This window comes from Acromyrmex echinatior, chromosome 3 (assembly GCF_024713525.1).
Source record: "Acromyrmex echinatior isolate Ae372 chromosome 3, ASM2471352v2, whole genome shotgun sequence".
NCBI classification, from domain to species: Eukaryota; Metazoa; Arthropoda; class Insecta; order Hymenoptera; family Formicidae; genus Acromyrmex; species Acromyrmex echinatior.
The window spans coordinates 23,837,110-23,861,940 of NC_141854.1; the positions used below are offsets into that span (position 1 = coordinate 23,837,110).

The 24,831-nt window shown below is 35.6% G+C and overlaps 1 protein-coding gene and 1 long non-coding RNA gene across 5 annotated transcripts in view; both read left to right on the top strand.

Annotated features, from left to right (window-relative positions):
* Nucleotides 1–24,831, top strand: part of LOC105143367 (hypothetical protein) — a 161,265-nt gene that overhangs the window by 116,298 nt on the left and 20,136 nt on the right. The window contains exon 1 of one of the 4 annotated variants that reach the window (XM_011051670.2): nucleotides 20,479–21,377. The exons of the other annotated variants lie outside the window; for them this stretch is intronic. The gene's annotated coding sequence lies outside the window, so the exon portion shown is untranslated. Of the gene's footprint in view, nucleotides 1–20,478; nucleotides 21,378–24,831 lie in introns of those variants that run through there. 4 annotated transcript variants of the gene reach the window in all.
* LOC147910375 (uncharacterized) lies at nucleotides 1,213–16,738 on the top strand. Its single transcript, XR_015544594.1, has 3 exons — nucleotides 1,213–1,354; nucleotides 1,467–4,509; nucleotides 16,599–16,738. It is a non-coding gene; the product is annotated as an uncharacterized LOC147910375 (long non-coding RNA).

Here is a 24,831-nt window from a genome sequence, read left to right on the forward strand (position 1 = left end):
TAACTTTATTGTACGGTATTTTGTTATTATTTTTTGTTTAATTTTTCTTTAAACATCACACGCATGACATTACTAATGAAAGAAAAAAATATCTTTTTGTAAAGTACATAAATTTTAATATTACATATAAATCATTTTTACCAATTTATTTTGCTGAATAAAGTTCGAGACGATAAAATCCAGAATTTACCATGGTTTTATCCACCCACTGGAGTTTTCCGGGCATCCCTGACTCCCAACAATAGTGTGGATACCCCTTTGACGTCAACACGACGCTATTTTCATGCAGCTGTTCGAAATATTTATCTTATCGATGGCATACCATTCTGCCATCCTTGACCAAGTACCGAAATAATACTTTGAATACCCATGAGTTTTAATTGCAATGTAAGAAATATCAAATTTAAATCACGTCTTCAGAAGCAGATATTATATATAAACATGTTTAATAATGAAATATTAGTAACGAAATAAAGATAATTTACTATTTATCCGTTATATTCGCACATAGACGTGATTAAATATTATTTTAATTAAAAAGTTAATTAAGTGAAGTAATTCCTTCGTGCTCGGTACCGAACATGTTGACGTCGAAAAATAATTATTTTTCGACGATTTAACATCGCATAATAATACAACTCTGCGAATCAGCTGTGAAATGGATTATCAAACGGATTCAGGCAGTTCGGAGTAAAAGAGAGAGAGAGAGAGTGCGAGATTTATATTTAGATAAAATATGTATTATATTTATGTACAGATAAAATTTATATGAAATATCCTCCATAATAATCCGTCAATCATCGCGCGGATGACAGCGCGCGATTTTTCGTGACGTGAGATTGCATTAAATGCATGTACGATAGGATGTAGCCCTTTCTCTCTCCCTCCCTTTCTCTCTTTCTTCCTCCTGTCCCGCTTCGATTTGCTTATTATCCGGAGTGATGCATTGCTTTTCTACAATGCGAACACATTCGCGGATTAGTTCGTGCCGCGCCATGCCGCGCCTTCGCCGACTCAGAATACGGCGGGGTCTACGTGTTCCATCCGTGTTTCGTCTTCGTGAATATCCTGAGTACGTTCGCAACAGAAACGTGCAGCCGTGCAGCTCGTCCCGTCGATTATTCGCCGGCAGTCGCACGATGGGCGCCAACGAGCGCGGTTGCGCCGTTCTTGAATTCGCGCTCGCGTTTCGCTAAATTATTGTGCTTACGTGTTTTTATGCGTTCGGTACACCGTAGACACTTGCAGTTCACACGTTTCAGTCTGCACTCGCGTTGATACCAGACACAAAACTTTCACGAAACATATGATAAATTATTTCAATTCCGGAAATGTATGAAAGAATATTTAAGAAGTACGTATATAGCGGAAGCGAGCAAACACGCGTTTAATGTTAATAGCTACGGTAAAAATTCTTGTCAGTCTGTTAACTTATAAAGTTTATTGGTTTCCGTCGTGTGTTGTAGTACGTAGTCCCGGTTGTACTTCGAATTCATCACCTGTGTCGTACACATGTCGTTTGCACAAAGAATTGGAGCTGCATAGAATGTATAAGTATATGGAACTTCTTTCTTGAAACGCATTTTATAGTAAGATATCTATACTGTACAGTTAATAGCTTCATTTTACACACTTAGTCCAGTTTCTTCTCGTCATTTTCTTTCAAAGAACATTCATAAGTGAAATATTTTCTAGATGAATAAAATTTAGTTGCAAAATTTGAAATTTTTCTTTATAACTTAATGATTAAATATTAAGTCTTATTTAAACATTTTATTTTAGTTACATATATTTCTACTTATGTGGTTTTTCAATTAATTTATACGTTACATTTATTTTTTATATAAATATCTTTTTTGTAAAGAAGAATGTATTAAAACGTATATTAATCTAATATTTATTTTGGACGAGACGACAAAGCCTTTCTTTTATTAAAACTTTTATATACTTTTCTGTTATCTTATGGTGTTATCGTAGTACAAATACAAGTACTTCTATCAGTGCAGGGAGCTACTATGGGTTATGAAATGAAAATATTAATATTCTAGATTTAAGCAAAAAATGATATTGTATAGAGAATCGATCGTATCACGATGTTGGACACTTTGAATTTAGTTATATAAATATTAAATATCTATATTAATAGTTACTTTTAAAACAATGTATCGAAGTTAATTAATGGAAAGCCACATAATTTTTTCGCTACAATTATATATATATATACTTTTTTTCGAATTTATGTCAATTAAAAGCTGGACGATGAGCAAAAACGCCAAAAGTTGGATCAATTAAAGCACTGAGGGGGGGGGGGGAGTGGGGGAGGTTCAGCTAAAAGTTCAAGAAGGAAGTTCCGACAAAATGACTTTTACGGAGCGGAAGGTCGAATTACCGGTCTGAATTATTTTACACCCGCTTCGTATAATTGGCTTTCAGTGGGAATCGCGCGATATTATATCCACGTTTCGGCAACATTTCTGTCGCGTTGCCGTGTCGACGGATATCTCTTGGATCGTATATTTCCTGTGTTTTCTTCGAAATCCATCAGCCCGCAGTATTTCACGATTTCAGAGCGGATGAAAATGGATGGAAAAATTGTCGGCGCTACCCCAACTGAAATCACGAGGTTGCATCTGCACTTCATCTCTCCTTTTCGTGCCGTTTCGGTAACAATAACGCACTGATGATAATGTATTGCGTTACCCGGATGATTATTTTCACTCGTGAATAAAATTTCAAACACTACCGCGATATAATCGCGAAAAATTATCACATTTTTTATTTTATCCTTGTTTAGCATACGAATTATATCACCGTATAGAACTTATTATCGTATGAATAAACGCTTGGAAAAAATAATTAAAATATTCGAGCGTAGCTTTGTTACGCTTCGTTTGTATTCATTTGTATTGACTTTTATTTTGTCCATACCTCAAAGAACAAAAAATATTAAATGGAAAATTATATATCGCACCTCAAAGTTAATTAGCATTATATATAATATTCGCAAAATTTCTCACGTGTAATTTTATTATTATTTTTTAATATTTCCAAACGGTCGACGGCACGTGGAATTCAAACGAGTTCTCTTTCTAACAGAGTCGATCTCACGCATATCGACCTTATGAAAATCGAGTCAAATTAGGAACACTGATAATTGTAATTAAATTTTACCGTTTCTGCAGAAGTATATTTCGATCATATGTGTATCGCAAATTGAAAACATTATCGAGTTATTCAAACCTCGTTCCAAATCATATTTAATTATATCCATACGGGCAAAAATGTTAATTAAACGTAAACTTTCCCGCCCCGGTCGCTAGGAAACGTAATTAAAATTTCGTCGACAAATCTCGCCGACGTTATTCACGATATTTCTCTGCGAATCGAAATCATTCCCCTTTTTCCCCGCGGAATTGCGATATCCAGCATGAATTTTTTCTAAGTATTTTTTCCCTATTTTCGATCAAAGTGGACCTTAATGCTTAGATATTTCAGAAAATTTATATACAATTTTGTAAACTGCGCGCCGAAATCTGTATAGAAATTGGTATAGAAATCGCAATTATGATGACAAAATTAGAGTAATAATATCACATAAATTGACAATGTAATAATTTTTCATGCCAATTTGATATTAATAATCATTTTTGAAGGATTAATAATTCGTTGCTAATCTAAGCATCTTAAGAACTATAAATAATTTAATTTATTCTGAAAAATATGCTCAGAGTAGCATCAAATTATTAATATCCTTCTAAGATGCTTATTATCTCATCAAAAATTATTAAATTACTTGTAAGAAAAAAAATTTTTGGCGCATGGTTTACAAAACCAAATATGTACAATATATAAATTTATTGCAAAATATAAATTTCAACACTTGCTGATTTTCACTTTGAAAAAAAAAAAGAAAAAAAAGAAAAAAGATTTATTTCTTGTAATAAATTCATTCCTGTCGATCTAATACGAATTGTAACTGTTGTTTCTTCCCCCTCTTTGTGTTTTCAATATTTGCTCCGTTACGAACGCAAGGCGGAATTTGCACGTCGCCCGGCGACGACATCTCGAACGATCTGCATTTCGAATCGACTCGCGTATCTCGAGTAAAGGTGATCGTAAAGGAGCAGCGTCAAGTTTTTCCGCGGTGAAATTGGGGACGCATCTGCGGCGCGCGTCTCGTCCGCGATGTTTCCCGCTCCTGATGGCCGCTCGCACGCACACCGACTGACTCACGCACGAAAGTACACATGCAAAAACGCTCGCACACGGACACGTACACACACGTCGCAGTGTATAGCGCGGATACAACTACAGGCACACACACACACACATACACACACACACACACGTTGGCGCGGTACATGTTGCAGCGCCGCGTATTTCGCTACCGCAGTTGTATTACGAACGTCCGCGGAAGCGCACGCGAAAACGTCCGTCGGACGCGCGACGTCTTTTCTTACGCGGGTGTTAGTAGCCGAACTATCTTTAGACACTAAACACGATACTGAGGTTTGTCTTGTTATACGCGATATACATGGTGTTCGATAAACAATGTGCAAAAAAAGTGACATTTGATTTTTCCTCTTTTATTTGAAGTTAATTTTTCTCAAAGAGAAAAAAAGTCGTACAAAAGATGCAATTTCATTTTTTAATTCTCCAATTTTTGTTAAATATTTTTGTTTTCGATTGGGTCATTGTCAAAAGACGATATAATTTCTGTTGATTTATAAGATTTATAATTGATTTGTAAGAATATATTTCTCTGTTTGTATTGTTGATACAATTTATTTTATCTTGGTATTAATTTTGTTTGAAAAAAATTCATTTTAAGTTTGTAAATGCAATCTTATTACAATTTTCTGTATTGTGGAACACCTGGTATATCAATATCTTGGAACGACCAATACCATATTGTAGTCTGCAAGCACAAGGAAGCAAATGCTATGCGCGCAGATATATGTATATATATATCATTCGAATAGGCCATAACTAAAGGACGCCATTTGTTTTCGTTCCAAGATACTATTTATTGATTAAAAGTCTAGTCGCGATTTCGAATTCCATAGACTTTCTCTCGACTTAGATCTTTTAACGATACGGCGCGCGCATAAAATGTTGCCCCAATAAAACATATACGTATTACATATTTAAAGTTCAAAGTGTGTAGTCGTATGAAATTTTATACTTGTTAAATAACTTGTTACATAACACGCCAACATAAAATTAAGCAGTCGTGTCGAGCGCGAAATTCAATAATTTCATTCAGCAGCTCTTCTTTATCCGTATAAAATATTTATGACACTTTACTTAAAAATTCTACTTTACTAAAAAACCCAAAGCTTGACAACCATGTTTAGCACAAATAAATATAAAAGCATTGAATGCTCACGTTTGTTAATTATAACGTGAGAAATTTAAAAGCAATGAATTACAGTATTGCGTGTAAATTTCATTTTGAATATATATGGAATCTGCTACTTTTAGAGAACTTTTAACGCGTAACAAAATTGTATATGTTAATTTTAGTATTTTGCAGTATAACATCACGTCGCAAGAAATTAAATTCTACTTCCTCTCAGTATACAGAAATCAAGTACTGATACTATTGCGTATATTATAATTAATCGCAGGTATAGTTTAATATTAATTTCGTGATTACGATATGATTAGATTCCTATTAAGATAAATTTCACATATTCCTACCCTCCGATATAATGTTATGTTATCGCGTCTCTTCCAGAACAAATAGCGAGCGTTGATTTTCCGTTTTACATAAAGATATATTCTGTTTTCGAGATAACGATAATAATTCAACAACCATCCCGACGCGCTGCAGCTAAAGTCACGATGAGACTTGGATTACCTAACTTTGCGAATGTGAAATTCTATGTCCTTCGTTCTCCTTTTGGTATTAACAAAAACGATAACGCGACCTCAAACTATCTAAGTTTTATATCAGATGTAGTAAGCGTCTTCTTCAAAAAGCATTCATTAGATCGTATCTAATAAATAGATATATGTGATATATATGTACAGATGTATATGATGTTTTATTTTTTAATTTATAACAACATGATACAGAATATAAAAAATAATATAAATAATAATATTTGGGATGTTCAATATGATTTTTATAATATAATCGCGAGATCGTTTTTCTTTTAGAAACATCTCTTTTTCTCAAATTAAAAAAATTCTCAGAAAGTGACGAGTAAATTGTTAGCTGAAAATTAACGAATATGACTTAAGTAGAGATTAGTAAATTAAGCAAGTAATATCATATTCCAGCAATACTTAACGTCAAGTTGATTCCTACTAATTCCTCCGATCTTGTATACTACAATTCCCCAGCGGTTTATCCCTCGAAACAAATGTTCGTTTGTATTGCTCCATTCTTGTGGCAGGGAGAAGAGAAAGAGAGAAAGATGCGTTTACGTATATCTTCTAAATTTACTGATCGTTAAGGTTACATACATTTTGTTTAAAGTACTAGACGAATAAAAAATTGAGATATTACATATTATTTCTAATTTTCCTTTATAAATAAATATAAATAAATTTACGAACAATTCAAATTTACTCTAAATCATCAGTCATTTATGTTTAATATACATTAAATATATATAATAGCAAATGCGCTTTTCTATTCGATTACACGTTTCACGCGCGCGCGTTTGACGTTAAATAAGAATAAGAAACAAAAACTTAATTTAAAGGATTATTTTTTTAATACTTTTTATGCATGTTAAAAAAACATAAATTACGTTATTATGAACTTTGAAGTTATGTTTTTAGCAAAATTCTGAAAATTACGTTAATGGGCCTCGACAAAAGAAAATTACATCTAATAATACTTTTACTTTCAAATGATGTTTACGAGAGGAAAGATAATGGGATGGCAGCTGTGCGATCGAATTAAGTCAAATTACTGGAAACACCGGGTTCGCCGGATAACAGTTTCGTATAATAATATAAAAATATAATGATTATCGGTTTGGCAGCGTTTTGTAATACGTGAAAAATACAGAGTGCTGTCGAACCGATGACCTCGACAATTTAATTTAATCCGATCGCGTAGATGCTATCTCAACGCGTGTATTAAGAACTTTTTTGCGCGGACCGCAGTCTCGCTGGAATCTATTGGAGTCTTATTCACAATTATTTCACGAACATTTTTCCCGCCTGAAAAGAAAGCGGAAGACGTAAAGTCAGTAATGGCGAACACGGCGGATGCGCGAGCGCGTTTGTAAATCTTGCATTAAACCAATTCTTAAACCTCAAAGAATCGGAAGAGAGAAAGAGAGATCGGCGCACCGATTCTCGCCAGCTTGATATTCCCCCATCATTCGCGAGCCTTTTTTTTTTGTTTCTTCTCCTCGAGACCGAGGTCTAAATCTGCTTTACGGAGTTTGGTAATGTCGCTCAGCGGAAGAAGAACTTTCGTGTATCAAGCGTGCAAGTCGCAACCTTTTGCCCTTCTGACCTCGGATTTTCGCTGTGCATGGGAAAACTCCGCGTTACTCGAAATCAGTCCCAACGTTTGTTAAAACACTCGGAACTTTGCGGCGCGGATGCAGATTTCATCGTTCCATCCCCGAGAGAAAGATCGAGATTCGCGGTAGTTATTAAACTTTGAGACTGCAGGGAACTCTGCGAAAAAAAAATTAGCAGAGAGAAAGAGACAGAGAGAGAGAGAGAGAGAATGAATTTTGATTTTCTCGTCTCGCGATCTCGAAATAAATCAGTCCATCTTCCTCGTCGATGAAATGATTTCAATTAGTTTATGGATACGCCGAACGGATTAAATATTTAATAATTCCAAGGAATACCTCGGATTAACCAGACGATTGCGTTGTACAGCGTAAGAGGAAGGAGAAAACGGAACTATCAACTTGACTCGGCACGTATATATATTTCTGCAGAATTTACGCGTCTTCATAAATAAACACGAACGGTTCGACACGAACGGTGTCGATCGCAATCGATGTTGCTCCGTTCGGTTTCTCGTCGACGTTTTCTTATGACGATCACGTGCGCCTTCGCTTTGTCCCTTCGAGAGAGTCTCGACGAGAGGTTCCCGTTGGAGGCGAGACGTCCCTCGGGATAGACAAAGAGAGAACGATAGACGCGGAGAGAGAGAGAGAGAGAGAGAGGAAAAGAAAAAAACGCGGCTTTCGCGCGTTCTACGGTGACGTGGAGCGAGTAGCCGTAGCCACAGAGGCACCGTCGATATTGCAAGTTAAAACGTCGGATTACAAATTGCCGGGGCGAATTTAATCGCGGGCCGGTAGTCAATCGAGCTATCGACGTAATGCAAACGCGGGGCCGCCCATGCGCTCTTCAATTAGCTCGCTTAATCGCGACCGCCCGCGCTCTCGCCGGCGGAAAATTCGCACGGAATCCAATCGCGTACGATATGCGGCCACATCGAACAGACACGTCGGCGCCGCCGTTCATCGTCCATCGCCGTTCATCGTTCACCGTTCGCGCGCGAGAAAGCGGACGACCTCGTAATTAGCGCGCGGTTTCACGCCTAGAGATGAATATCGACGCGGTATATCGACGGCATCAGAACATCGATACAATAATTCCGAGAGAGAGAGAGAGAGAGAGTGCAAGTACACAGTACACGTGATTTTTTTTGTGTGTCCAGAAATTGGACGATCGATCGATCGGAGATTTGAATTATTATTTACAGCCCTTAAGATGCTAAATGCTTATCCAGCATCGAAATTATTTAATTGCCTGTCGATTTAATATGTAATATTATTATTACTTGAGTTTCTGTTCACGATTGCGTTTCAAGATCGAAAAAGATTTCAGCGCGGATTTGCAGAATTGGATATGTATATAAATTCACTCTCTGAAATATTTAAGCACTAAGATTCGCTTCCATCGATGATAGATTTATTTCTTTCGATTGATTTATTCTCGTCGGTCTAATACGATCAATTGTAATTGTTAAACATTTATACAGAATACTGTCCTATATCGTTCGATATACTTATTAATTGTCTGTCAAGTATCGATAATTAAGATCGTTATTAATACGCTGCTTTCTCGCTTGGAGATATGCTGGGAATACAAGTATAACCATATTATCAGAATATCGGTGTTGTTAACAGCTGCTCCGATATTATCGGATATCAAAAGTATCCCTCGAGGCGGAAGCATACAAATTGTACCAATAGGATTGACTCTACGATTCAATATCGACATTAATATTTAGAAGAAAAGATGATATCCTTGATATTGAAAGTAAAATTCTGTTACATATGGAATTGATGCCAGATACGCTACCTCGTGTTCCTCGCTATCGATTATATTTCAATATTTCACTACCAAAAATTCAAGATATTTGACACTTAGGCCCAGTTGCACCAATGTCACTTTGACTTAAAACTCTATCTATGTCTCGTTTTAAAGCCAAAAAGAGACAGAGACAGAAAGAGTTTTAAGCCTCGCTTAAAATCAAAGTAACGTTGGTGCAACTGGGCCTTAATGCGATGTTAAATGGAAATTTTTAGAATCTTGTAATAAAGTAGAGCGAATTAATTCGTCACCGCGATATTAAGGTATATTGAGTTAAGAGATACTTCGAGATTTTTCGCGGGATACGGAAAGCGACAAAGCGGAAAAAAGTAGCTCGGAATAGTTACCAGTTACTGGATAGTTCTCGGTAACTGACGGCGTAAAATCTTGAGGATTCCGAGGCGAGAAGCTGAGTTGTGGAGCGTAAAACTGGAGACTTATGTGCCCGCCGTTCTCTCGTTCTTATCCCGTATTTCGGGAAAGTCTCATTAAAATTTACTATTGTTTAAATTTCTCGCTGCCTCGACTATTTCTTCCTGAGGCAAACGAGAAGGGCCTCGGCGTTACTTGCGGCGTTACTCTCAATGACGTAAATAGTCTGCAATGTCTCGCAATGCATTCATCATGACGTCACGTACGCGAGTTCAAGCATCTGCGATTCATTTCACAGGGCGGATATTTCTTCGGTTCGTCAGACATAATCCTACCGCGCTCTCGTTTTCCTCCCCGTAAGAATTTTCAAGTTTCGGCCACGATACGTGCTTTTCATAGCGATCGCGACGTATTCGTATATCGTGGGTCTTCTCGTTCGTTTCGCACTCGTGATTCATTGTTCCCCGAGTGTGAGCATGAGATTTGTAAAGGAGTGCATTTTATATATATATATATATATATATATATATGTATGTGTGTGTGTGTGTGTATGTATGTATATATTCCGTATAAAAGTACGCGAAATTATTCAATGTCGAGATCCCGCCAGACGTCTCTCGACCCTACAGATCCTAGTTGCCACGAAAAATGCTTCATTTGCATATCCCTTGTTAGCTCTCTTGATAACGCATGACGGAGAAAAATCTTTTCTTCCTATACATACTTTACGATCCTACGAGATTGCATTATTCGAGTTCTATTACATTTCCGCCTATGTAAAGTGTTTAGATAGACACTAGCTGGGGTGAAATTTTTTGCAATAAATTTTCGATAGTATTTTAAGATGCTTATTAGCATTATTAATTCAATTTTTTGTGATGTTACTATTCCAGCTTCACTTTTGAATTGTAATTTTTTATAATTTTTTATAATTATTATAAAAGTTTTCTTATAAATTTTTTATATTTTGATATTCGAAAAGAATTTGTTGATTAGAGAAATTTTTCTTCTTATTTTGTGCTTGAAAAGAAATAAAAATGGTTAATCAACGAAAGAAAAGCGGTTCTCTTTTCTTTTAAGAATTTTGCTCGTTTAATTTTTATATTACAAATACTAATTTTTAAAAAATATGATAAAGAAACCATACTTGTATCATATTTGATTCGACAAATATCTACTTTATTTAAAGCCTCGTAATTTTGAAACGGTATTTAACCAGATTTAATTCCAGATTTTGTTAATTGTTCTCGTTTTCCGAAGTAATTATAAAACACTTCGATATGACGGATAATTGAAGTCGAAAATTTATGCGAACGTTACGCATTCTTGTTCTTACACGCGCATAAAGGAATTGCACGCATTGAACAAGCGGAGGAGATAACTGTAATTGTCATTTATATTGCCGCAAGAAGGTAATACGAGGTATGTAACGATCCTTTGTTCTCCTTTCGACGTCGCTTCTGTGGAATCATGTATTCCAAATAAACCAAATCGCTTTTACAAGCTTTACAGATTCGAATTTCTAACCGACAAAGGAACGTTTTACTGACGCATTTAACCTATTTCTGGGTGAGACGGTATTTCTAACGTTCAAGCTTTTCCGATCCGCCCTGTCGACTGTCTTATCCGAGTGCGGTTTTATGCTTCTGTGCTAACGAGATGAATGTTCAAAAGCGTGAATGCCCGAGGCGAATGCTATCCTTCAAAAAAAAAAAGTGAAAAAGGGGAAAAGAATGAGTGCGTGCGTGCTGTATATACTTATTTGATGTCGCTTTCATCGTTTCGTTTTTTCTCTTTGAAAATATCCAATTTTCCCTCGTAAATTCGGAAATTGAATTTCCGACGAAAAACTGTGTGCGGCCCTAATTATGAATTATAACGCTCGCATGGTTCGGTCGACGAATCATTGTTTTTAATATTTATGCAATACACATGCACATCAGGGAATGTACCATGTCGGTCGGTGCCATCGTATACACGCACGTCTATATATAATTAATTCGTCAATAATGTTTCATTCGACCGTGCACAACCGGTGCGCTGCTGCCTTTCGCCACAAATGTGTACTAGCACGTTCCAAAAACAGAAAAACTGCGTTTTACTGCCGGTACAAAACGCTCAAGTTCTTGTCGTATCGAAGAATTATTCCGCCTGTACGTTCGATTGATTACAACTTTAACAGCCGTAAACTATAACGCTTGAAGAATCATTTTATGGAACAACAGCTTTTTGCGAGATAAATGAATCGGACGATCGAGTCTTTATAATTAATTTGATTTAAACAATTTAAAAATTCAACATGTATTTTATCTACGATCTCTCTCAATGCGTATAAGATAATGTGACTATATAATATTAGCTCAAAATATCAATTAAGCAATTAATTCAAAAAAGTTAATTATTCACAGTCAGAATTATTAAAAAAATGTTGATAATATTATATAGCCCGTGAATGCGCTCTGAAACTAATTGCAATAAATAAAATAACAAAAAATATGATTTATAATGGCTTTATATGCAGCAATATGACTATATTTTCCTCTGTTTTAGATCAATAATTTTTAAACGAATGAGTGAATCCAAATAAACTTTTGTACGAATATTTATTATTGTTTTATTAATATATGTATAAAATTTGATTTAATTTTTAATATTATTTCCTCAACGAATTTGTAAATATTACAAAACATCAGGATAAATAAAAACATAACCAATAAAAGAATTACGCTCAAATTTTACACAGACACTCTCCGACATAACAATAAATGAAATGAAAACAATTTATGAAAATTTTACATTTTCGATATTGATTTTTATTTACGATATTTTATCGTTGAATCATTGTCGAATGATCCTATATTGATGATGTTAAAAAGACTTCGTGAAAGTCATTATTCCGTAGCAGAAATCTTATTTGAGATTTATTTCTACGATTTTTATTTGTCGAATGAGAAACGCAGTCTCTCTTTTATTCGTCGCTCGAGTACGCGTGGATACACGTAACAATGTTTCGTAAGCGCTTCGCTGCGCGTTCGTCGCTTCATACCGGATGTTACGGAAGTTAAAATCCCATACATCCTGAGCCCTCGAGTTGCGATTCCTCAACGACGCGCAATTGAATCGTACTTTGATTTGCACTCGTTGCTTGTTTCGTGTCGTTCGCCTCGTAAAATTAATCGCCCTCCGTACCTACGGCACGGTGGCTCGCTGTACTTTTTACGATGTTCACGAAAGAAAATGGGAAAACAACAACAATGATCGTGCGCGGCGACGTGGGAAAAAGAGGAGGTGAATAAAATACTGTTTCAAGACGATAAGGATAAAAATGGACCGACCGCTCGTGGTACAACAGAGATTAATTACCAGATCCTGAAAGCTTTTACCGAGGAACGTCGAGGTTGCGTAATGAAGGAATCAGGGTATATTTCCATCAGGCTTGTTTAATTCTCGAGAATATAAATGACTTTGATGCACGAATAATGAGGTTCAAAATATAGCACGATAGAAATAAAGGTGGATAAATTTAACGAAGAATATTCTCGTTATCGTCGTTGCCAAATTTTTCTTAAATAAAATTTCAACGGAATGGACAACGAAATTTTATTATTTCATTTATTACTTATTTTTTATCTTTTTATAATGCAAAAACGATTTTAATTTAAAAAACTGATTCTGAATTCTAACAAAAAACTTGTCTGCAATTAAGATTGAAGATTAATAATTATATTACGCGCTACGTTTACAATCCTTTAAATGAATATTTAATTGATCGTGACATTTATTCGTGGGAATATAAAAATTTGTATGAAGTATCCTAGTAGAAATACTCTACTAGTATATGCAGTTTTTTTAGGCATTCTAGTATTTAATATTATTGTATTCTCATTAGTTGTAACAATATTATTACGTAGAAAACAGACAAGAACTTGATAGAGTTTTATTCAGTAGATGAAGCAATTTTTCCAGTAAAAATATGTTCAATTTGCGTAGACTTCCGTTCAGTTATTGCCTAATATTGATAGATTATTATTAATTAAAATATTGCATAGTCTATTTATTATTCTATTTTTGTTTAGTAAGATTCAAATTTTACACTCATCTTTTGTGCGCAGAACTGCAAATAAAACGTTACAAAATTGGGATTTCTAGTAGTTGGTATCTAAATTGGGATTTTAAGTAATTTTACTTCTTACAATGAATTATTAAACAGAATTAATAGAAATCTGTCCATCACAGGAATTACTAAAAAAAAATGTATGAAATTCCAAAATATACATCTGTTCATTCCTGCAGTGCATAAAATCATATTTTTAGCCCATAGTATACAATGCTTTAGATTAATCTGTTGCGCTCACTAATAATATTTCAGAGTTATAACACCTAATTCGTGATAATCCGCCATGTCTATATTCTGTCACTTTTAACAACAATGGCGATATCGTTATGTTATCGTTGCGCTAGTATTATATATGATAAAAAAAACTGTACAACAACAACATAATGATAACGAATTGTCGTTAAAAGTTACTGAATACAAACATGGGGATGAGTTACATATGTAAAGTTGTAAAATGTACCTCGTTATCGTTCGGCGATATGAATCATTTGTTCCGGTTTGGCCGCGAACTCTCTTTCTCTTCCGTTCCAATTTTGAGCGCGAGATTGCAAAATCTATACATATATGTACATTATCTACGCACATAGAATCGCTACACAGTTGAAAAAAATGTGTTGAATTTAACATAAATCGCATGTTCCAGATGGTCCACTCAAAATTTTGAGTTAATTTTACATAAAATGAATAAATTAGAAGGTAACACAAATATTATGTAAGAGAATAAATACAAAGAAAGATAACATCGACACAATTTGTACAAAAATTCGTGAAATTTTTTCAGAAAAATATTTTCGAAACATTTTTTTCAGAAAATTATCATTTGCACGGATTTTATTCATTTGTAGTAGAATTTACGTTTTAAAACACATTATTTTTATGTTCACTTACTCATAAATTGTGTCATTTTGACACTAAAAAACATTGAATATCATTTTCACAAAAAAATCTTTAAATAACATAATCACATTATGTTAAATTAACATTCGAATATGTTAAAAAATTCAACACAAACTGTTAATACAAACGTGAGTGGATCATTTCTAACACAGATAAAAATTTTTTTACTGCGTACGAATGGGATCGAGCTAATTAACATTCATCTCATTCACATCATACTCACATAATCGTGAGCTTATAATCGCAACATGGAATTTCTTGACTTAAGTCGTCGCATATAACTTTTCGAATATCTCTCTCCCCGAGAAAATGATGCTATTTTTCGCGTTCAATCATCGACATGAAAAACTATTTTTTCAATTCTTATTATACGGAATTTCTCGTCGCGCCTCCAATTCTACATACGATGACGATCTTGTAACTTTTCGCGTTCAATTGCCGACGCTGATTAAGAATTTCTTTTCTAGATTAGTTCCGTATCATTTATTGGCAATTTATTGGAAATTCTGGTCGTCCAATTGAATGATGATGTTACAGTTGCGACTTCTCTTCAAAGACGCGACGTTCTCTCATCATACCATAACTGCTTGCATATCACATCATAAAGGCTTGAATCATCTACTCATCTACCAGTCTAGTTCCAATTGCGCGCGCATACACATACCTATGTTCACCGATGGCACGTGTTCAGCTCCAGATCCAGAAGCATGTGCATGCTACTACGGCGCTCTGCGTGAATTTCGCTCGCAGTTGCATTTCGCGCGTCCTTGCAAACGGGCGCCTGCTCCCGCCTAGCTCGTATTCGAGTTATTGTTAAACCGGCTTTCCGTTCCTGCACTCGCCGTTTGTCTTACGACGTCGAATTTTACGACAGGGTACGTGTCCCACCGTCGCGTCCGCGTTAAAAAGTACTTGCGCGTCCGCCTTGCTCGGAGAATGGTGCGAATGCAATTTCGAAAATACTGTTAAACTCGACGTCAATATTCCTTTGCATCTCATTGAGCGCTGTAAGTCGGTACTTGAAAGTCGGACCTGCACCACTGCTTTTGCGGATAAAATGAGTTGTGGTCATTTTTCTTTTTTTTTTTAAATTTGAAAAGTATAAAGCGTGAATTTTTGTAATAAGTGCAATATCACTTTATATTTTTGACAGCGTTCCTTTCTCTCTTTCTTTCAATTTTATATTTTAATGTTTAAAATCTGACAAATTTAATGCGCGAAACGATGTATTTTTCCAAATTATTACGTACGAGAAAATCATATATATGTATACATAATTTAAAAGTTTCTTTTGCAAAAAGTTATCTTCAACTATGCTACGTGTAATCTTTCGTATTATGCATCTTTGATAAGTCTTTTTTGACGAATCGCTGATACTTTCTCCGACGGGGAAAATTTAAGAAACAAGATAAAATATTAAGTGTCAATGTTGTGAGAAACATCCATTTTTCCTTTTTACAGAAAGATTTGCTGGCGGACTTTTGTATATTACGTATTTTTTCCCCGAGCCTCCCTAGAGATATCATGTGCTCGTAGAAACGTGAAAGATAGTGGAGAAAAGAATAAATTCGCTCAAGCAGTGCTTGCGAATTTTTCTACTCGGTAATGGGAGTTTGTAGTATAGCCTGAATCCACTCATATTAACATGTCATAAATATGCTAACGCGTTATAAATATTCAAACCGTGTTTGTAATAAATACAATATCGCTAATATAGTACGGAGAAAGTACTTTAGGAAACCCGTTTATGTGTGTGTGTGTGTGTGTGTGTGTGCGCGCTAATCATGGTTGTCAGTAACGAAATATAAATTTAAATCCGGAAAGCTACTGATTCCCGGAAAGCTTCTGATCATCGTTTCTCTTTGTTAATACCTCAATCGATTTGTTATGCAAATTGTAGCGATCGAATTACAAGAGAAGGATGTACAAGTTTTGGAAGACTATCATAGACTATCCTCATAAAACATACATTATGAAAGGAACGATCGATAATGTCATGAATGTTGCAAACGGGACCAAAGTGTTTTTGATCGATACGTTCATGTATTATTTCTACGAGCCTTCGAGAGGCCTCCCACGGCGGAAATTTTCGGAAACGTCGAGCAGGAGTGTAAGACAACGCCGCAGAATGCAGAGCAGATGAGTATAATTTTGATAGATTAGTATATGAATTAGTGATTCTGGAACACTAATAATAGAATCTTTTGAAAATGTAACGTGTTATTGATTCATGCACTTACTTTCAGAAAAGATGTTTAGTCAAGAAATCGTTACGAGTACATGCTAAAAACTATGGGTGTAAATTTCACCATGGGCTTTAAATCTATGATGGTGTTGATATACACGCCGAGGGTTTTAAATCTACGTTATGTTGATGTTAATATTAACACCAACACGGTGAAAATTATATAAATACCGGCATAGCGTTAAATCCATGGCACACCCATATTTGTTGTAATGCATAAGAGAGGAGTGGCAGTAAGAGAATGATTACGATGAATGTTTATTGAATGACTTGCTAAATGCGGCAAACCGACGTGTTCTGTTTTTGTTTGATATTAGTCTTAAAGCTGTTTTTTATATATACATTGAGAATATCAATTTGCATGTGGAAAATATCGGAATATTACGAGAAAGCAAGATATGGTATTGCACGTGTAGTTTGGAAATTTATATAGTTCTGGTAAAGTATAAAATAATAAAATTAATGAAAACAGAATTGTGTAACAAATTCATTATAATTCATTGATATCTCCCTTTCGCTGGTACTCTTCTTGTAACTGTATTAAATAATGTTGCTAATAATATTTATTACATAGAGTACAAAATGCAAATTATGAAAACCTGTGTCGCGCGTTACATTTTCAAAAGATTTCTAAATAAATGTAATGAAGATATTTATCTTGACTATTACTAATAATGGACTTTCAACTTTTGTTTATAATTTGGCACAGCTACGTAGCTGTATAATTAACAAATTAACTCTTTGACGATCGACGCGGATATATCGCTAATTTTTTGAGCCAGATTAAATGAATGGTGTTTGATGAATAGTCTACATTTTCTTTTTCATCGTTATAGATATAATTATATAGAAACTGGTAAACAAATCTAAGTTAAAATAATATCAGTAAATATCAGTAAAATTTATGTACAATTATTGTTCAATTTTTTATTTTTCATAAATGAATTGTAAAGTGATATAAATTATTATCATAAATTATACACATATGTCGTCAATAATGGTTAATCAAAATATATCAATAACAAAATTTAGCAATAAGAATTAACGTAAAAATATTTTAGAAATGTTATACTTTATTGATGAAATGAATTTCGTACCTTTTGAAAAAAATTTAATAAAGAGATCGTTGATCGCTTCGATATTTTTTATTTCAATTCTACTTCTCGACGAAATCTCGGCAGGTAATTGTAATTTTAGCGTATTATTATCATTTTTTCATTCCGCTTCGTTAATCGCTAATTAAGCATTGGTCCGACATGCAAAATAATACGCCACAATACATTCCACGATCTCGCCGCGGTACGAACACGAATATGCATCTCACGCCACGCCTGTTTTGTGGCTTGCGGACGCTACAACAAAGGAGAGTGTAAATGGGAACTTACGAGCAACGGTGGGCTGATTTATTGCCGAATTGACTATTCATCTCCTTCACCAGAACCTCCGGTATAAGAAGTCACGCGGTCATTAGCCCGCGCTCAGTGCAGAAACCCCGTCGTCTGAGTTAAGAGAATGAGAAAAAAAAAAAAGAAAGAACTGAAAGATTGCTCCCTGTCGGTTGTCAAAGAGTTAGCAACGGATTCGCAATCTGAAGATTTGAGAAGTGCGATCCAGTTGAACTCCTCTCTTATTCAAGCCGTATTAGAATCGTACTTGGAACGGAGCTTGAAAATCCCGGGACAAAATTAATGCTAAGCAAGTTTGGGTGTTGGTAATTCTATTTATGAGAAGGGCGTCTTATTTCGTGTGCATGAAAAAAGAAAACGAAAGTCGCTCTCTAAATAGTGAAAAACTTTAAGAACTCTTTTTCACGATTTCCAACTGTGTATAACACTCATATTGTTCAAGGGCTGAACAAGATTTACAGAATTACAGAATTAATTACCGTTTGAAATATGGACGTAGCCAGGAAAAAAGAAATGCATTAAGATGTGCACATAGCTTTATGATTTTACGTTTTATTACTGATACGTGAAATGAGGAATAAAATAAAATATCTCTTATTTCTGTACATATTTTAGGTCTCTGTGACATCTTACTTTATTTAGTTTATATTAAGTGAAATCTTTGATTAATCTAAATATGATATTTCCTTATCAAAAATTATATTTGTTAGCTTAAAATAAAATATTTTTTGTAACATATCTTTGTATTGAAATTTTGTCGAAATTCAAAATGCGCCTGAAATTAAATAAAGAAGAAAATATTTTATTTACGATTTAAACATTAATATTATCTTTATTCTTATAATTTAAAAATTGAAATTTGAAAAAGAAAAAGACTCCAAAAATAACTATCGAGAATTGAAATATCCGGCACACGTGCATATTTATTACAGGAGTAAATTAAAAAACTGTATCTGCTTATTTTTTTCACACAAAGTCTTTTTGGTATAAAATTATTTTTAGTACACATTAAATAACATAAAATCCTGATGATCTGATTCCAAGCTTAATCCCTGGCTACGTTTCCTCTGATTGCCAAAATAATTATTTCGGTTTTAATAATCTTCTGATGCACAATTTTCGCTTTTCTAAAAATTATATAACCCAATTTAATCCGAATAATTAAATTTGAATTTGACAGTAATAAAATTTATATTTCTATAAAAGCTTACGATACGAAAATTTCTACTGTCGAGAGTGCATCAGAAGGGTTAAAGAAGTGCATCTCACTCGCCGAATTCCTCTCAACAGACACCGACACGCGCGACGGGAAGCAAGGGAAGCACAAGCCAACCGTTGAGCACGAGAAACAGGTTTTGGGAGAGAACGGCCGTACAAAAGGATTAATTGGCACTAGGCCGTGGATACGAATCACATCATACACGCGTCGCGTATGTCGCCTCGCTTGCTTGCAAGCGAGTCGTGGCAAGAGTCATCGATTGACGACCGTAAAAGTGAACGGCACTTGGCACGGAAATCTCTCGATGTTTAATTCTCGTTATCTGTCCTTTCATCTATTCTCGTTTCATGCTTCGTTTCTGTCTCTTTGCTTTTCATTTCTGCAGCAACGATCGTATTAACTGTTCAGTGGTGGATTTAGGCTTAAACCTATGAGGCGTATAACCACGATAGCACCATTTGATTAAGCCATACCTATCTCTCTCTCTCTCTCTCGATTACAATGAGAAAAGCGACAGAAAAAAAACTCAGAAGGTCAATCGAGGCAAATCTGAACGAATAAGTCAAAATGAAAGCTCTATTTTGATGAAAACGGAATGTATTATCTACTCACAAATTATACTTGCGATTCTTTAGAATATTTATTTTGATAAACAAATAAATAAAGCGTTTATTACAGTTCTAGAGCAAACCCTCTAACAAATTGATATTTAAGTAAGCTATACTTTAAGAAACGTTTTTTCACCGCAAATGCAAGTATGACTACGTCTACACGGCTCGATTTACGCCGAAGTTATAACATCGATGTTATGAAATTGGCCAATCATAGCTATTCCTCTGAAGAATAGAATGACTATGATTGGCCAATTTCATAACATCGATGTTATAACTTCGGCATAAATCGAGTCGTGTAGATGTAATCTATGTAAAAAGTGACTTTAATATGTGTATGATTAGTTTCCCATGTAAAAATAACAAACTACGTACTGTATACAAATATGAATGTCTACACATGTAATTTTTACACGAAAAACTAAATAATATAATAACATATATCGAAGTCACTTTTTACATTTAGATTTGCAGTGGATATACTTTTTGGTGACATAAGTCGACACAAGCACCATTCTATTTTTGTTCTTAACATTCAGTGAGTAACAAATGGTAGCAAAGATAGAACGACTCTTGCGTTGTTGATCTTGCATCCAGCGTTTTTAAAGAAAATCTATTTTTAAATAAGATCTGTCACTTTTATTTTGTATATCGCGAGGTAAAAATCTAAATGAGTATTCAATGACTCGTTACAAGAGGATTAGAGTTTCGGAATCGAGGGCGTAAATGTGTGCATAAATCCATCGCTGATCTTTAAGCCTGTCCTCGCGATTGTGTGTAATATTGCTCGTGCACACACTGTCACGCACGGACGCGTAAATCCAAGAACCTCGGGATCCTTTGCAAAATTTTCTCTCCCTTGAATCATCGCGCGTTCGTCTTCGTCGTCGGTGGAGAGGTACTCGGCGAAGATGCTCGCACACGGCGCGCCCTTTGTGAACGAAAAAATCGTCCTGATCGTCGACGCATTCTCCCGGCAGTGGAGGGCGCCGTGAGGTCGAGGTCGACGCGCTCTGATAATAAATGATGTTTTATCTGTCGAGCGATGCCCGGCGGATATAGCATAGCCCGACGGAGGGAGGGAAGAGGAGGGAGAGAATTGTAATGCGACGAGGCGTCAATCTGCTTTTTCGTTCGCGCAGGGTGCGACAAATCATGTCGAGGCACCGTCTCGCCGCTAACACGAGTACAGAAGAAGGTAAATCCCAGCAGTACGCTCGCGCGAATTTTACGCATGCATTCACACGTATAATATGTATAAGGACTGCACCACTCCTCGTGGGTGGAATCTTTGTTGTGTGTGTGTGTGTGTGTCATTTGGATTATGCTTCTACAAAAATCCCTTTTCACATCGCATTTTTTCATGTCTGTTGTAATCTTCAGATAGTTAACTGAATTAACAAATAATCCAAAATAAAGTCTAATTAAAATTAAATTAATTACTTGATATGTATTCACGTCACGCGAAAATTGATAAGATTTTCGAAGAAAATTTGTGTTATTAGATTTTGAATGATCTATTAGCTATAATTTTTTGATGTATTTATAAAAAAAAACGATCCCATATTGATCAAAGATTCCATAAATATAGCTTGTGTGTAACATCTGTCTGAACATTCTGTATCGTAATCATATTATGATCACGATATATAGCAGGTTCAGATAAATGGGCTCGGAGATTGAATCGGATTAGAGATGAAAGCAGAGAAAGTTCAATGATCGGGTAAGAGTAACGGCCTTCTGTTGACCAGAAGATTTAGTACGCGGATAAATTATTAAATAAATCATAATGAAAAGGATTCGACGAACGTAAGATTTTCATTTAAAATCCGATTTAATCTCATTGTACAAAGCAAACGAAAATAATACCAATGCGATAAATTTTCTCGCGGGTGAATCTGCCAAAAAAAAAGAACATATGCATTCCGGTTATTAATAGCACAATGAAAATATCACTGCTTCGGCAGAAGAAACACCTATTTTTCCAAAATATACGTAGTCAACGTCGAATGGTCGAGTGTTCTTTTTGCAATCGTTGAGCGATATCGGCAAGCGTTCCTCTCGTAACTTACGAGCACTCGGCTCAATAAAAACGCAAGCCATTCACTTTTTTATATTTTTTTTTCCGGAGAGGATATAACGCCGATGTGGACGATGTTTTTCCCCCCTCGTCTCTCCCGCCGCTGCTGTTAATTCGCCAATCGCTGAAAGCGAGCATCATAATTTCCGTTACCATACGCTCCGCCCGCAGCGATATTTCTTCTGCGTTTCCTTTGTCCGCCGTGGCGCGTGCGACAAAGGACGCGATAATTGCAAAGCCCTGTATGCGGTCGAACCGATCGTTTTCGCGAACACCGTGTGTTTCGCGAACAAACGACAATGTACGGAGTTGCGGTGGATATTGTTGCGAGCGCCGCTTAATTTCTGCGGTAGTATCAACGACTGGTCGCGCTCTTATTTTCCGGGTTGAATGCGGCGAGTTTAATTTCCGATCGCTAGAAAAATAGTGTCTGCCTTGCGCTGACTAACGACGTTTTTGTTATCACGAGTGATGGCGCAGTTTGTTAAGGTCCGAACGATTTCTATATATTCTTTTCTATACATATTTATATATATATATATTTTTTTTTTAAACAAGTCTTACTTATTTTGAAGACTGGTATAAAATATAAATTAATACAAAGACAAGTTTGAAATCGCATTTGTAAAATAACTCTAACTAAATGTAAGATTGTTCCATAACATTTGCAAACGCGATCTCAAACCTCTCTTTGTATTTTAATTTATATTTCACCAATCTTCGAAATAAGTAAGATTTATTCAAAGAATATATATATAGAAAAAAATATATAGATTATTCGGAGCTTAACAAATTACGCCTTGATTCATGATAAATATATATATATATATATGTATATATATCGTTAAAATACAAATCATGTTGCTGAATCTCAACGTTGCAGCAAGTAGCCAATTTAACGGCCTTTCAAAGTCATTCGGACTTGTTGTAACACGTTGCAGAACATACGAATCCGATTCCATCCATAAACTGACAAGAAGTTACACATCAGGTATGATTACGGATCCAGAACCGTAAATTAAACACTGATTAGTTCAACGATAGCGCTGTGCTGGGTCGGCATTGCTCGCACAACGGTCACGTGTTTTCATACAACTAGTTACACCAACTCTCCTGGTTAGTTAACTCTTCTTACTGTCCGTAGCAATCGTAAGGGATATTGTCGGTGACGCGAGATAAGGCGATTACAGTTGAAGGATCTAAGGAACCAGAGGTGTTGCCATTACGCGGAAGGGAGAAAGAAGGTAGTTAGAAAGCGCGGGTAGTTGTTGTAAGTTTATTTGTTTGTTGGAAACTACACTTCCTCTGCAAGCACAACTCCGGATAAATAAATAAATACTGGCCAGCTAATGGAAATATCTAGTTCCTAGTATCCTTTCGTGATTTTACCGAAGCTTTCTATGTACAAGTTCAGATTCCATCGCAAATAGAAGAATCCGAATACTTAACCTTCTGTTTACATCCATATTTTTACTTCCTCCGTCTGCAATTTGGATCTTTCTGTCCAACCCAATTTTTTTTTTACTGTTCTAAACTTTAAAAAAAATTAAGAGCTACTTTTTCAACATCTTTGCTACTAAATAATTTTCTCTTGGATTATCTTAGAAGGAAGATCCGGACTTTGTTCTCCTTTATTTCGGAGTAAAATTTTGCTCGTTCCAAAGAAGATTGACAGACGAAGAGTGACAATTTCAATCTTTCGTTAGTTCGTACGTGAAATGCGAAAGTTCAACGCAAGATCTCGTGTTATTAATTACCGATTTGCTCGAGATCACGCCGATATCACGAAACGTAGCGAAGATTTATTTCGACGAGTTAATTCATTCGCACGCTTGTCTCTGTGTACAATTAATTCTTCTTCATGTGTGCATCGTTTTTTCTATTTTTTTTTTCGCTCTGCTTATGAGAGTACTGACCAGCGACACGCGAACGAGCAATTTGCGCGTTAGGCCGCGCCTTTATCGCGTTCTGGCTAATAACCCCTCGGTTAATATGCCCCTCGCAATCAGGCATCGGTCCATATTAAACTACTACGAGCCATCGAAATGACTCGGTAAATTATCCACAGGGCCCTCGCTCGCGCCGGCGGCCAGCAATTCGCACACCCTGCTAATTACGACGATCGTGCACGAACGGGACGATTAATTAGACAAATTAATTTAGTAAACTGTTAAGAGCGATCGCGCGGCGATCCCATCGATTGGCTCGATGCAGGAAATGTCTATCTATCATAACGCGTTAATTAATGAAGTCGATATTAGGTCCCCCTTCTGCAAATTGATAAACATGTTGATCGATTGTCCCGAAAGCGAGTAATAGCAATAACGATAACGGCGATACAGAACTGTATGTATCTTTTTTTTTTATCTAATTAAATTAATATTCTACTTTAATAATTTGTTAATGTTCGTTTATTTCATTAGTGGAAACAGCGAGGCGACGTCACACGTTTATCCCGTTTATTACAATCATCTCGACTAACTCTACACCGAAGGTATACAACCGGAGGTCGATATTATGACAAGGTGTTATTGATTTCTGTTGATTGTACACAAGCAGGATATAATTGGCC